This window comes from Polypterus senegalus, chromosome 8 (genome assembly GCF_016835505.1).
Source record: "Polypterus senegalus isolate Bchr_013 chromosome 8, ASM1683550v1, whole genome shotgun sequence".
In the NCBI taxonomy this organism is placed as follows: domain Eukaryota; kingdom Metazoa; phylum Chordata; class Cladistia; order Polypteriformes; family Polypteridae; genus Polypterus; species Polypterus senegalus.
Genome location: NC_053161.1, coordinates 171,778,102 through 171,793,776, shown reverse-complemented (window position 1 = coordinate 171,793,776; position 15,675 = coordinate 171,778,102). Strand labels below are relative to the sequence as shown.

Genomic DNA, 15,675 nt, shown 5'->3' with positions numbered 1-15,675 from the left:
TTAACATACTGTACTTTAAGTTAAACTAATTCACTGATTTTTCAGTAGCAACTTACAGGAAATAAAGCACAGCTGTCCTTTGCTATGTCAATTTAAGCTGTTCCAGAAAACATCTGATAATATACTTTCAGATAGAAGAAACTTCCATTATAGTGTTTTCTATACTATGCAAATATAATATTAATAATGCATTCCCAGAACATCCAAAATCCCTCAACATCAATAAATCCATTTTTGTCACTTACACATCAGTCCACCAGTGATTTCTTCCCGATGTAATTATTTAACACTTAATAGATTCATTAGTGTGTCTGCCTGTGTGCAATAAACAAGGAAATTAAACAATGCTATATGGTACTGGATAACAATTGTTTTCCTTCTATATGGGAATGAATGCACATCAAATACACAATTTATAAACGTCATGCATGCAGGTAACATGTAGCAAAATAAAAAATAAAAATACACCAATAATTAAAAAGCAAAAGCACATTACCTTTACGGGATGGTATCTCTTGCTGAAAGTGTTCAAACTGGACTCCTGGGTCATTTAAACAGCTTTGTTAGTGGGCACTTAGCTAGTTATCAGATGCAACTCCAGAAGAGCGAGTTTTCAATTTGGACAATACAGTTTGGCTATTAAACTGTCAAGAGCCATAAAAGCAAATTTACAAACAGAGAGATTACAATAGCTTGGGGACTTGGGATACTAGAGCTGAGCTGATGGCTGATGAGAACCAAAGTTATTATAGATTTCATCGTATATTTTTAGTTTAAATTAGTTTTTTTTTCACAAAGCCATTTCTATTTTATTTTTATATCTATTAGTTTCAGTTTTAGTTTTACTAATTATGGCATGGAGCTTCTATGGAGTTTAGTTTTGTGTCACAATCAGACAGAACTGTACATTTAACCGATTTGGATAGGAGTTTAATATTTGTGGAAGCTTACTACACTGAATAGTTTACTACAAGTTTTGTTTTTGTCCAATAAAAAACAAGCATAAGCAAAACCAGATACTGAATATGAACAATTGTACACAATTGAACCATTTTAAAAATATTTTCTATGTCATTTGAGCTGAACAAATCTGCACTGACTGTTGGCACATTTTATCTTTTCCTTTTATTTACACTGGCTGCCCGTCAGTTTTCGAATTGATTTTAAAATCTTGTTGCTAGTTTTTAAATCTTTACATGGGCTTGCTCCTGCCTAATTTATCTGAATTGTGCACTTTACACAAGCCATCTAGAGTGCTTAGATCTTCTGGTCAGTTGTCTCTTGTTGCCTCTCGTATTAAGTGTAAAACTAATGGGGACAGGACTTTTGCAGCTGCTGCTCCTCACTTTTGGAACTCTTTACCTCATTACATAAAGGAGTCGTCTACAACTGAACTGTTCAAAACAAGATTAAAGATGCATTTCTATTCACTTGCTTTCCATGACCTTCAGTAATACTCATGGTGTCCGAGAGAGAGAGAGAGATAGATACTTATATACTCTTACTTCTGTTTATTATTTATTTTATGTTCATTTATTTTATTTCTAATTATGTTAATTGTTTTCATTTATTGTAAAGCACTTTGGCCACAGCATTCCTATGTTGTTTTAAATGTGCTATATAAATAAATTGATATTAACAATGTATGAGAACAGTAAACCCTTAATGAGCAGATTAAGAGCAGGTAATAGGTGTATGGACAGACACAAAATGATAGACAACAAATGAGATTAAAAACAATATATATATTATCTAAATCTGTTTATCCACAGCAGGAACACAGGAAACATGGAGCCTACCCCAGCAGGTCTGGATGCAAGGCAAGAAAAATCTCTGGTATGCAAAATGCATGATATGGCTTATGTTAGGAACAAAAATAATATGATATTTCAACATCTATTTTGAGAGAGAAACATTGAAAAAAGGGGGACAAATTTTAAAATATAATTCTGCTACTAGATTATTTTCACAATATCTGCTATTTTGAGCAGTGAATATGAAAAGATAATTTAATAAATATAGAATACAAAAACACATTAGTATGTTTAGTTTTTCATCACTTGGCAGACTCTCTTCATCTACCTACCTGTAGTTCAGTAGAGACGTTGACAACTCAAGGAATTTTACAAAGTTTGTATCGTTTTGTTGTCAGTGTTGTTTTATTTTCAAAAATCAGGAGTTGTCTCCCCTCGACTCTCTCGTATATTCAGATACGGGGGCCGGATATTGGAGAGGTTAACTGCAATACAATGATTTTTATATTATGTACATTAAAGAGCCATCAACAACAAATCAAATCAATAATATATTGAACATTTTTTACAAAAGTTGAATAAATCAAGACTATGCAGCTGCATATATATATATATATATATATATATATATATATATATATATATATATATATATATATACATACATACACAAACACACACACATACAGTGGTGTGAAAAACTATTTGCCCCCTTCCTGATTTCTTATTCTTTTGCATGTTTGTCACACAAAATGTTTCTGATCATCAAACACATTTAACCATTAGTCAAATGTAACACAAGTAAACACAAAACGCAGTTTTTAAATGATGTTTTTTATTATTTAGGAGAAAAAAATCCAAACCTACATGGCCCTGTGTGAAAAAGTAATTGCCCCTTGTTAAAAATAACCTAACTGTGGTGTATCACACCTGAGTTCAATTTCCGTAGCCACCCCAGGCCTGATTACTGCCACACCTGTTTCAATCAAGAAATCACTTAAATAGGAGCTGCCTGACACAGAGAAGTAGACCAAAAGCACCTCAAAAGCTAGACATCATGCCAAGATCCAAAGAAATTCAGGAACAAATGAGAACAGAAGTAATTGAGATCTATCAGTCTGGTAAAGGTTATAAAGCCATTTCTAAAGCTTTGGGACTCCAGCTGCATTCACAGTGAGAGCCATTATCCAAAATGGCAAAAACATGGAACAGTGGTGAACCTTCCCAGGAGTGGCGGCCGACCAAAATTACCCCAAGAGCGCAGAGACGACTCATCCGAGAGGTCACAAAAGACCCCAGGACAACGTCTAAAGAACTGCAGACCTCACTTGCCTCAATTAAGGTCAGTGTTCACGACTCCACAATAAGAAAGAGACTGGGCAAAACGGCCTGCATGGCAGATTTCCAAGATGCAAACCACTGTTAAGCAAAAAGAACATTAGGGCTCATCTCAATTTTGCTAAGAAACATCTCAATGATTGCCAAGACTTTTGGGAAAATACCTTGTGGACTGATGAGACAAAAGTTGAACTTTTGGAAGGCAAATGTCCCGTTACATCTGGCGTAAAAGGAACACAGCATTTCAGAAAAAGAACATCATACCAACAGTAAAATATGGTGGTGGTAGTGTGATGGTTTGGGGTTGTTTTGCTGCTTCAGGACCTGGAAGGCTTGCTGTGATAGATGGAACCATGAATTCTACTGTCTACCAAAAAATCCTGAAGGAGAATGTCCGCCATCTGTTCAGTCAACTCAAGCTGAAGCATCTTGGGTGCTGCAACAGGACAATGACCCAAAACACACCAGCAAATCCACCTCTGAATGGCTGAAGAAAAACAAAATGAAGACTTTGGAGTGGCCTAGTAAAAGTCCTGACCTGAATCCAATTGAGATGCTATGGCATGACCTTAAAAAGGCGGTTCATGCTAGAAAACCCTCAAATAAAGCTGAATTACAACAATTCTGCACAGATGAGTGGGCCAAAATTCCTCCAGAGTGCTGTAAAAGACTCATTGCAAGTTATCGCAAACGCTTGATTGCAGTTATTGCTGCTAAGGGTGGCCCAACCAGTTATTAGGTTCGGGGGGCAATTACTTTTTCACACAGGGCCATGTAGGTTTGGATTTTTTTTCTCCCTAAATAATAAAAACCATCATTTAAAAACTGCATTTTGTGTTTACTTGTGTTATATTTGACTAATGTTTAAATGTGTTTGATGATCAGAAACATTTTGTGTGACAAACATGCAAAAGAATAAGAAATCAGGAAGGGGGCAAATAGTTTTTCACACCACTGTATGTGTGTGTATGTATTCAGGTAAAATACCAATTCTGGTTGATGGATTTGGCCCAAAACTTAATACAGATCTAAAATTCATGTTATCATGTTTACACACACAGACATACAAACACATACAGAGATAATTCCGAAAAATGGTATTTTCGGACTCAGGGAGGTCTAAAACATCAAGATTCATCAAACTCTTGAGGTCAGATTTTTTCATGATTACTATACTTTATACAAAGTATACAAGAAAGTAAAAACGATTTTTCCTGTGTGAAGTGGCAGGTGAATTACTGTCAACAAAAAGCAGTCACCTGAGAAATAAACTGAAACGCTACTCACTCGTGATTTTTCTGTCCATACGGTAAAGGTTTTGTTGACCAGCACATTTTTATTTCAGGCACTTGAATTAAATTTCGTTATACAAGTACAAAGAAAGGTGGCACATAAATCGCTTCTATTTCACACACTTTACATGGTAGTCAGATCGATCTGTCACCGCAAATGCCGTGTGAACACCCGCCCTACGTCACCAGCTGCCATTAACTAGATGAATATGCGCGGGCGGCTCGTGGTGGAGGACTTTCTGTTTTAGAGTTAAAAGTTACTAGGGTTAAAGACTAACGGCAAAAATATTCACTCAAAAATGAAAACTAAACATGGCAGGATCTAATCAGTAATATTTTAAAATAAGTTCATAAAGCACAGAGAATTTATTAATTTAGGTATGTTTACAAGCCTTAAAATTTAACGCGGCTTGGCTTGCTCTCTCTCTCAGGGGTGGGGATCGATCTGTTCTTAACTCAATTTTTCTTTTTGTAAAAACTTGATTGCTTTGTATGGATTGTAATAAAATAAAAAAAAAATAAAAAAAATGAACTAAAAATATTTTTAGCAAATTATTATTTTATTTCAGTTAGTCTTTCTAGCTGCTTTAATAGTTTCATTTAGTTTTAGTTTTTCATTTCAGTTTTGTTAATTACTTTATTTCAGTTTACAAAATTTTTTATTTATTTATTTATTTTTTTTAAATAGTTTTTGTTAACTATACTAACCTTGGTGAGAACGTCCATCACCAATTGGCTGGACACATTGTGGAAGTAAATAAACATTGTGCTAACATTTGCAGAAATTTCCTCAAAGTGCCAAATCCTCAAATACTGAAATCTTACACACCTCACAAGAAAGCTGTCAGGCACTCATTTTTGCAGCAGAGGGTACAGGAGATTCCAGGGCACTGGAGTTAAAGAAAGGCATCCCGATATGTGTCAGGTATTATTTGTAACACCGCACGGCTATAGTGCTTACAGACTCCTGGGGATCTGAACTACTTGAAGTGGGCTGGTACCAGCAGATCTCGAAGCTTCAAAGGAACCCCACTTCCCTTCAATACCATATACTAATAAATAGGCACTCTGACCTCCAAGGACGAGCTCCCTGCCCCATCATGTAAAAGTAATAATAAATTGGGAGGAGGAAAAAAACACTAACTAAACAGAGCACTACTAGTAACTGGGTTCCACTTCAAAAACTCATTAAGGGTAGCTACTGTGATGTCGCCGCTGTGAAGTGGCACATCTATAAGCTTATGTGTCTGCCTCCACATTTGTCTTTGGCATCAACCACTATGAAAGTAAGTGGCCAGCAGACTACAACCTATGTAATTTAAAACTGCTGAAAGAAACACAGCTTAACTCATGCAGCTCTCCACAACTAATAACATTCCCATGCGGATCTCTATGCAAAAAGATTAAAGACTTAAAATGGGAGCCAGAGCAGGCTGCAGGAAATAGGAGGGGCAAAGAGTAGTGAACGAGACTGGAAGGAGCAAAAGTGGGCAAATCAGGATATCACGGTACCATTTATATTGCAGCACTTAAAATACATAGGCCAGTCAGCACCTGTGGACTCACCCAAAAGACTGGCTCCTGTGCAGTTAGGTGGGATCATCAAAATATCAACTCATGGCCTGTTTTGTCATGTAGGGTCCTCTGGTGACACCGTTTTACCCTTTATATTCTTTAAAATGTAGACCTTCATAAGATGTCTAAAATCCCAAACACTCACCACTCCATGGTCAGGTCGTATAGCACTTCATCCTCATTTCCTTCTACGTCTGTAAACGCAGACAAATAAATAGAGTAAATGAACAGGTAGGAGTTACATCACATATTTAATTAAGTATTAATTACCATACACTGGCAAGCAAAAAGTTGGGACCCATTGCTTAAAACATCTGTTACTGTGAATACTTAAAATGATCGAAAGTTCTGAAACATTGGGAAAAGTTATCTGAGAGCTGAAATATCTAGGGTTACACAAACTTTTACATATATATATGTATGTGTGTATATATATATATATATATATATATATATATATGTATGTGTGTATATATATATATATATATATATATATATATATATATATGTATATATATATATATATATATATATATATATATATATATATATATATATATATATATATATATGTATGTGTGTATATATATATATATATATATATATATATATATATATATATACTAGCAAAATACCAGCCTTTGCAGCGAGAAGTAGTGTGTTAAAGAAGTTATGAAAATGAAAAGGAAACATTTTGAAAACAACATAACATGATTGTGAAAGTAATTGTCTTGTGTATTTGGCCATAGCGTCACAAAGTTGTTTTCGTTTAGCTGCATCAGAAAATGTACCACGACGTCTGACACGCCTCTTTTTTACTGTTTTCTCACAGCTTGATTGCTGCTGTCATAATGGGTTTGAGTCTACATATATATATATATATATATATACATATATATATATATATATATACACATACATATATATACACATACATATCTTCATATATATACATATATACATATCTACATATACAGATTTATATATATATACACACATACCTATCTACATCATATATACACACACATACATACATACACACAGGTATATATATGTGTGTCTATATGTGTGTGTATAGCTTTGGTCACTGAGTGCAAGGGAAAAATAATAAAATGTAGTCTATAAGCTATTAAACAGTAAACTGGAGTGGTTTCGGGTAAACTACATTTTAAAGCCGGTGTAACACAACAGGTAAGTAGTACTAACAGCAGCTAAAATGTATATGGATCATCTCTCGGTAGTTGATCCCTTTTGAAAGCGCTTACACGATGGCTGTGGTATAGAAATTACATTTTCTATGTGAACGTCCAAATTTCTGCCTGTGGTAATGTGCCTTACGGCATTACCAGCAATTAAAAGAAAATCATTTTGTAAGATGATTGTTAATGTAATTGTTTTGTCATTGATATTGAGTGTTGTTGTCATATCTATCTATTTATATATATATATATATATATATATATATATATATATATATATATATATATATATATATATATATATATATATATATATATATATATATAGCAAAATACCCGCATTGGCATGGAGAAGTAAAAAGAAAAGGAAACATTTTAATAATAACGTAATATGATAGACAATGTAATTGTTTTGTCATTGTCATGAGTGTTGCTGGCATATATATATATTAATCCAAAATTAAAATTAATCCAATTAATTAGAGGCTGTGTAAGAATTAATCTTGATTAATCGTATGTAATCGGACACGTAAATTTGCCCCAAATCGCAAATGTTTTTTTTTTTAATTTAAAAGTGTTTTAGTGGGCTTACAGAATCAAATAATAGACATGTACATGAATATTGTAAACTGAAGCTGTGTTTAATTTCTGAAAAAAAAGCCTTTAAACTGCATTTGAATTCAAAACAGAAACAAAAATATCATCCCTGGTTAAAATTGGGCAGACTTAAAAATAAAGTGGTAGTTTAAGTACTTTAAGTACATTTTCAGAATAGTATTGTCTTTAAATAATAATAACCAAAATTTCAACATAAAGTGCAGTTTTTCTTCTGAAAAAAATAAGTCAGAAACATAAAAGGTAATTTGACCAACTTAATCTTTAAACTCTGAGTAACATTAGCCAAAATTATTTTGTACATTAGGCTAAAACAGTGTGATCATTGAACATTTTGTAATTAGATGTAATTAGAATTACTAACGGTCACGGAAGTCCAATGATCCCCAGTAAGAGCCACAAAGTCCGCTTTCTGTAATGCATCTAATTTTGCTTGCTTTTCAGTGTGCACAAAACCATGCTTTTATCAAGGCTTCGCTGGAAGTCGAAATGATCAGTCGTCAGGAACGCTTTATTCCGACTCTAACATTTTTGTAGCTGTGATGTGTGCATCAGTGTAATGGATGTACCAGGAAATCATGCATTGACAAAAGTTCCCGTTGCTTGGAATTGAAAGTGTGATTAAATGCGCTATTTTTTAACGCTGCTATGGAGTACATGCATCAAGCTTCTCAGCTGTGCTTGTGCTAATAAAGGGAAACATTTTAAAAATAACGAATACGATTCTTGCTGCTAACCTAATATTTTTCATACGCCCCAAACCAAGGAGATGCGAAGGTAAAATGAATCAGTAGCGCTGCGACATACTCAGTGCATCCCTCTCGGAATCGAACCTCGAATGTCGGCATTAGAGGCTTAAGACTCTACAATTGAGCCACAGCATGTGGCTTGTCTATGCGAGTATGTACTGTAGATAGGGGTATATATATACATTTAAATATATACCGTATCGCAGTGGAGAAGTAGAAGTTATGAAAAGAAAAGGGAACATTTTAAAAATAACGAACATGATTGTCAATATACAGTAATTGTTTTGTGAGTGTTATTGAATGTTGCTGTCATCAAGGATTTGATTATCATTATTTCTTTCAATCAGGGTCGATTGGATGTGTTGTGTTCAAGTTACATTCCGGTTTGTCAATCGCTGTAAAGATGACAGGTTTCATTCATCGATTCGCTTACTGCATCAATAAACAGCTCGCCTTCTTTTTATCTGAGACCTGACACACTGCATGCACGGGTTTTTTACACTGTCTTCCTTTAGGACATTGACTTTTTCCACCGTGTGCTTTGTTTCCACAGTAGCTGCATTTATGAATATGCTTATCAGACGCTTCATATTTTTCGCTGCCTTTTCAATTGTGTAATTCGGTTTTTGTTCAGCTCTTTGGAACTGTTGCTTTTATCTGTGCACTGCGCCAGTTCACGCGAGCCACTCGGTGTACTTGCATAGGTTCCCAGCTGTGCTGGTGCCATCTCGCTATGTCCATAGCTTTATTTAATGTTACCTTAGTCCTGGCACTTAAAACTTTCTCTCAGCAGTTTCATTGAGTTTGTGTCAAACACCACCCTGACCATCTCATCTTCCTCTCCATAAGCACAGTCCTTCACCCGTGAATATTTACCCGGCAGTTTGCTATTGGATTGCCGCTGACGGACGGCCTTCTATGGGCAGGCACTAAATTACAAACGCCAGCGCAGCCTGTCTATGAACTTAATTTAAAGTGTAGGTTTACATCGTGCTTTGTTTCCAAGTAGCAGAACTCATAAATATGGTAGTATGTCACCGCTTCTTATTGTTTCGCTGCCTCTCAATTATATAATGCATGTTTTCTTCAGCGCTTTTGAGGTCTTCCTGGTTTTCTATGTACTGCGTGATTACGTGGGAGGCGGATGATGTCACACTAAACTCCGCCCCCACGGCGTTGAAGCTCATCTCCATTACAGTAAATGGAGAAAAACTGCTTCCAGTTATGACCATTACGCCGTAGAATTACGATATAAAACCTGCCCAACTTTTGTAAGGAAGCTGTATGAAATGAACCTGCCAAATTTCAGCCTTCCACCCACACGGAAGTTGGAGAATTAGTGATGAGTCAGTGAGTGAGTGAGGGTTTTGCCTTTTATTAGTATATATCTATATATATATATATATCTATATATATATATATATATATCTATATCTATATCTATATCTATATATTCTATATATATCTATATCTATATCTATATATATCTATATATATCTATATCTATATATATCATATATATCTATATCTATATATATTTATGTGTGTATCTATACTAATAAAAGGCAAAGCCCTCACTCACTCACACACTAATTCTCCAACTTCCCGTGTGGGTGGAAGGTTGAAATTTGGCAGGTTCATTCCCTTACAGCTTCCTTACAAAAGTTGGGCAGGTTTTATATCGAAATTCTATGCGTAATGGTCATAACTGAAGCAGTTTTTCTCCATTTACTGTAATGGAGATGAGCTTCAACGCCGTGGGGCGGAGTTTCGTGTGACATCATCACGCCTACCACGTAATCACGCAGTACATAGAAAACCAGGAAGACCTCAAAAAGCGCCTGAAGAAAACATGCATTATATAATTGAGAAGGCAGCTAAACAATAAGAAGCGAGCTGAGTGACATATACTACCATATTTATGAGTTCTGCTACTTCGGAAACAAAGCACGATGTAAACCTACACTTTAAATTAAGTTCATAGACAGGCTGCCAGCTGGTATTTGTAATTTAGTGCCTGCCCATATAAGGCCGTCCCGTCAGCTGCAATCCAATAGCAAACTGCCACGGGTAAATATTCACGGGTGAAGGACTGTGCTTATGGAGAGGAAGATGAGATGGTCAGGGTGGTGTTTGACACAAACTCAGCTTAAACTGCGCAGAGAAAGTTTTAAGTGCCAGGACTAAGGTAACATTAAATACAGCTATGGACATAGCACGAGATGGCACCAGCACAGCTGGGAACTTCGATGCAAGTACACCGAGTGGCTCACGGAACTGACGCGAGTGCACAGATAAAAGCAACAGTTCCAAAGAGCGCTGAACAAAACCTAATTACACAATTGAAAAGGCAGCAAAAAAATATGAAGCGTCTGATAAGCATATTCATAAATGCAGCTACTGCGGAAACAAAGCACACGGTGGAAAAAGTCAATGTCCCGCTAAAGGAAGACAGTGTAAAAAACCCGTGCATGCAGTGTGTCAGGTCTCAGATAAAGAAGAAGACGAGCTGTTTATTGATGCAGTAAGAAACAATCGATGAATGAAACCTGTCATCTTTACAACGATTGACAAACACGGAATGTAACTTGAACACAACACATCCTACAAATACGAACCTGATTGAAAGAAATAATGATAATCAAATCCTTGATGACAGCAACACTCAGTAACACTCACAAAACAAATACTGTATATTGACAGTCATGTTACGCTATTTTTAAAATGTTCCCTTTTCTTTTCTACCTTTTTAACACACTACTTCTCGCTGTGACACGCTGGGTATATATATATGTATATATATATATCCCGATCTACATACTCGAATAATGGATACTTTATTCGCCATCAATGATTGTTTTGGTAAAGCCATACTCAGTGTATTCATTAGATGAACGGTAAAAAAGTAAGAGCGAGGGAGGATGACTCATTGAGGCATGTAGGCTGTAGTCTTGCGTCAACTCTATCTGAATTGCGATCACATTTGAAAAAATATATCTTTTCAAGTTCTATTTAGTCCATATGTGTCAAACTCAAGGGCGCGGGCCACATCCGCCCGGCGTGTAATTATATCCGCCCGCGAGATCATTTTATATACTGTATTATTGTTATTAAAGCCCGGTATATGAAGCGCTGGTAACACAATAAACTACAGATCCCATAATGCAGCGCTTCAGCTGCCTTGGTTTAACACTTACCGCGTAATCAAGTCTACCTTATGATGCTGCAAGTTATTGCGAAGCTAGAGTTATTGCGCACTGAGTTTGCACGCCGCTTTGGTGACTTTGAAGAACAAAAAGTCCGGCCTACATGCGGCTCGAACCTTGTGCATGTTTGGTAGCACATATCTGTGTGAGAAGCTCTTCTCAGTGATAAAGACTAACAAAACAGCACACAGGAGTCGCCTCACTGATGAGCACCTGCAATCCATCCTGAGAACTCCACAACACAGAACCTCACACCAAACAGAAACGAACTTGTGGCCAAAAAAGATGCCAGGCGCCCAGCTCTAAAATGACATATGAGCAAAGACAACTGCATGATTTGATTTGTTATTGCACGTAAGAGCTGGAGTCAACTGCTTTAACAAACAGCGTATTGCACTGATACTAAATAGCTGTGTGTGTATATATGTAGATATGTATGTATATGTATATATATGTTTATATATGTGTGTGTATGTATGTATATATATATATATTTGTGTGTATATATATGTGTATATGTATATATATGTGTATATGTGTGTATATATATATATATATATATATATATATATATATATGACAACAACACTCATCACTCACAACAGTGACAAAACAATTACATTGACAATCAGGTTACGCTATTTTCAAAATGTTTCCTTTTCTTTTCATTGCTTCTTTAACACACTACTTCTCCACTGCGAAGCTCGGGTATTATTTTGCTAGTATATAATAAAAGGCAAAGCCCTCACTGACTGACTCATCACTAATTCTCCAACTTTCCGTGTAGGTAGAAGGCTGAAATTTGGCAGGCCCTTTCCTTACAGCTTACTTACAAAAGTTAAGCAGGTTTCATTTTGAAATTTCGGTATAACGGGTCATAGCGATCAACAACGCTTCGCCATTTTGAACTTTCTTATTCATGGCCCCATCTTCACGAAATTTGTGGCGTTCCCTACGCTTAACCGAAACCAATGTACATACTTATTTTCGTGGTATGACGCACTGTCGGCCCATCATTATTGAACTTTTAGCGAGAGATGTCCGTGCTTATTTCAATCAATCAATCAACATGTATTTATATAGCACATTTTCATACAAAAAGATGTAGCTCAAAGTGCTTTACAAAATGAATAGAAAAATAGAAGACACAATAAAAAATAAACATAAGTCAACATTAATTAACATAGAATAAGTAAGGTCCGATGGCCAGGGTGGACAGAAAAAACAAAACAAAACAAAAAAACTCCAAAAGCTGCAGAAAAAAAATAAAATCTGTAGGGGTTCCAGACCATGAGATCGCCCAGTCCCCTCTGGGCAAAATTATTTCGTTGGTATGACACCACTGTCGGCCGCTCATATTGAACTTTTCAGCAGTCTTTGTTACTATGGGTCCATCTTCAAGAAATTTGTTACACGGGTTCCCAACGCTAACTGAATCCTATTTACGTACATATATAAGTCCATAGCCTGCAGGTCGGTCACCGTGTGAGGCGGCGTTGGGTCCCCATCCCAACGCCTCCCGTTGTTGGCTGCCTGCCTATATAAGGCCGTCCGTCGCTCCAGTCTCTACATTCCCTTCCTTGCTTACGGGATTCACGTCTCCCTACTGATAACTACAGCCTTTTTGTTTAATCCATGGCTTCTCCGCTGTTTTATTGTTTGTTTATTACAATTTTAGTTATTGTATAGATATTTTACACTTACTTTACATTGTTCAGGTACCCATTTCCTTTATCATTCCAACCCCTATTACCATGTCTATCGAGATGATCACTACTCGATCAAAGAACTGTCACTTACCGAGTGGTTTCCATGCCGGAGATACCACCTACCTTTTCCATTTGTGTTACATATTGCACGGCCATATCAGGCTCACTCTTGATATCGGGGGAAGATTGTGTCTTATGTTTTGAATGCTGGGACAGGTTCAAGGTTGGACTGATATTACAGGAGATAATTATATTATCGGGGCACTAAAAAAAGTGAAATGTTCCCCACCTATGGTTCTGCATGTGGTTATGGCTCCCGGGCTGATTTTGGTTGTCACTTTCAAGTGTGAAAGGGGAAATATTTTACACCTTTCGAAAACCCGAATGCCTCTTAAACATCTTAGATTCACATGGTTCAGTAGTGGACATTTTGATTTTTAAAGAATGTTTAAACTCTCAAAAGCTGGATGTGATTTTTCGATGAAACTTTAATGTTCTTACAACGCGACAGATGCAATTCCTTCAATACAACAAATCCTGCAAATATGTCAAAATTTAAAACCCCCAAAAAACTCAAACCGATTATGACCCCAATCAAGCTGGTTTGAGAAAAGTTACTGTTCACAGGCCAACTGTAAGTTGCATGCTCAAAGAAAGCTAAAACACATTTGGTCATGTTACCGGTCGAACTGACAACATTATACAAAGAGATCCTTAAAAATTTTGGATTTTTTCCCCTCGTTTAAAAGGTTAAATTTTTTCTTAATAAAATTTAATGCAGTATTCCCCCTGACCGGGTATTTTTAGTATATATATAATTCTATGCGTAATGGTCATAACTGGGCTTTTTTTCTCCATATACTGTAATGGAGTTGAGCTGGAAAGGCCGGTGGGGGGGTTTCATGTGACATCATCACGCCTCCTAATCCTGAACAGACTATCGCGTGATGACTGCTCCTCCTCATACTCACTCCTGACTCATCACTAATTCTCCAATTTCCCCATGTGGTAAAAGGTAAATTTGGCGGCTCATTCCCCCAACTTCCTTAAAAAAGTTGGGCGGTTTCATTCGAAATTCTACATAATGAATCCTGGAAGCTTTTCTCCTATCTGTAATGGAGTTGAGCTGGATGGCGTGTGTGAATTCTGTGACATCATCACCCTCCCATAATCCGTACATAAAAAACCGGAAGGCTAAAAAAAGCGCGGGAAAACTGTTATATAATTGAGAAGGCAGAAAACAAAAAGAAGCGGCGGTGCATTACAACCATATTAGGTTCTGCTCCGGGAAAAAACGTTAAACCAAAGGGTTTAAATTAAGTACATAACAGGCCCGCTGGCTTTTGTTTTTTTTTTCCCCCTATAAGGCCGTCCATCAGCGGTAATAATAAAAACCTGCCGCTAAATATTCACAGTAAAGGACTTTGGGCAGAGGAAGATGAGATGGTCAGGGGGGGTTTTTGGCCAAACTCAAGAAACTTTTTAAGTCCCGGGCCCTAAAGTAACATTCTCGCCGTGGATTCACGAGAGGGCCCACACACGGGAACCCGATGCAAGAACAAAGCCCCGTGAACTGACGCGTGCACAGAAAAAAAGAAAAGTTAAAAGGTGCTAAACAAAAACCCAAACACAAATTAAAGGGGCCAAAAAAATGGCGTCATCCAAGCATATTCAAAAATGCGCTACTCGGAAAAAAGCACCCGGTGGAAAAAAAGTCAATGTCCTGCTAAAGGAAGATTAAAAAAAAAATAAGTGATATTTAGACGATATGAAACAACACTCAAACGTGAAAAACAATTACATTAACAATCATTTTCGTTTTTTTTAAAATTTTTTCCTTTTTTTTTTCACCTTCTTTAACCCAACTACTTCTCCGCTCGTGGCGCGGGTTTTTTAAATTATATATAAAATTTTTTATATAAAAAAAACACTAATTAATATGAAATCAAACCAATAGGTTCAAGTCTTTCAACATAGGATTTAAAAAACCAAACACAGTGTTCACAGGAATTTGGCTGAACATAATGTGAATATTTCTTTCACTGGTATTACATTTTTAAAAAATAACTATAGCTCATTGTTGAAAGGTAATAGGGCAAGGTTATTGGGGGAAAACCTGTCACTGGACGGGGCTAGGACTCTTTTTGGGGAAAATAAGTGGCGGGTCGTTTTGATGAACAAAAATGTTGGTCTGTTCAGCTCTAAACTTGTTTTTGGTTTCATTAATAAGAAAAACTA

The 15,675-nt window shown here is 36.3% G+C and overlaps 1 protein-coding gene across 3 annotated transcripts in view; it reads right to left on the bottom strand.

Moving 5' to 3' along the window:
* LOC120533414 (zinc finger protein 501-like) overlaps nucleotides 1–15,675 on the bottom strand; it is a 39,777-nt gene that overhangs the window by 12,735 nt on the left and 11,367 nt on the right. Inside the window, exons 2-3 of one of the 3 annotated variants that reach the window (XM_039760281.1) lie at nucleotides 6,105–6,153; nucleotides 2,087–2,239 (exon numbers count right to left, since the gene is read on the bottom strand). The gene's annotated coding sequence lies outside the window, so the exon portion shown is untranslated. The other 2 variants (XM_039760282.1, XM_039760283.1) reach the window with 2 other exon arrangements.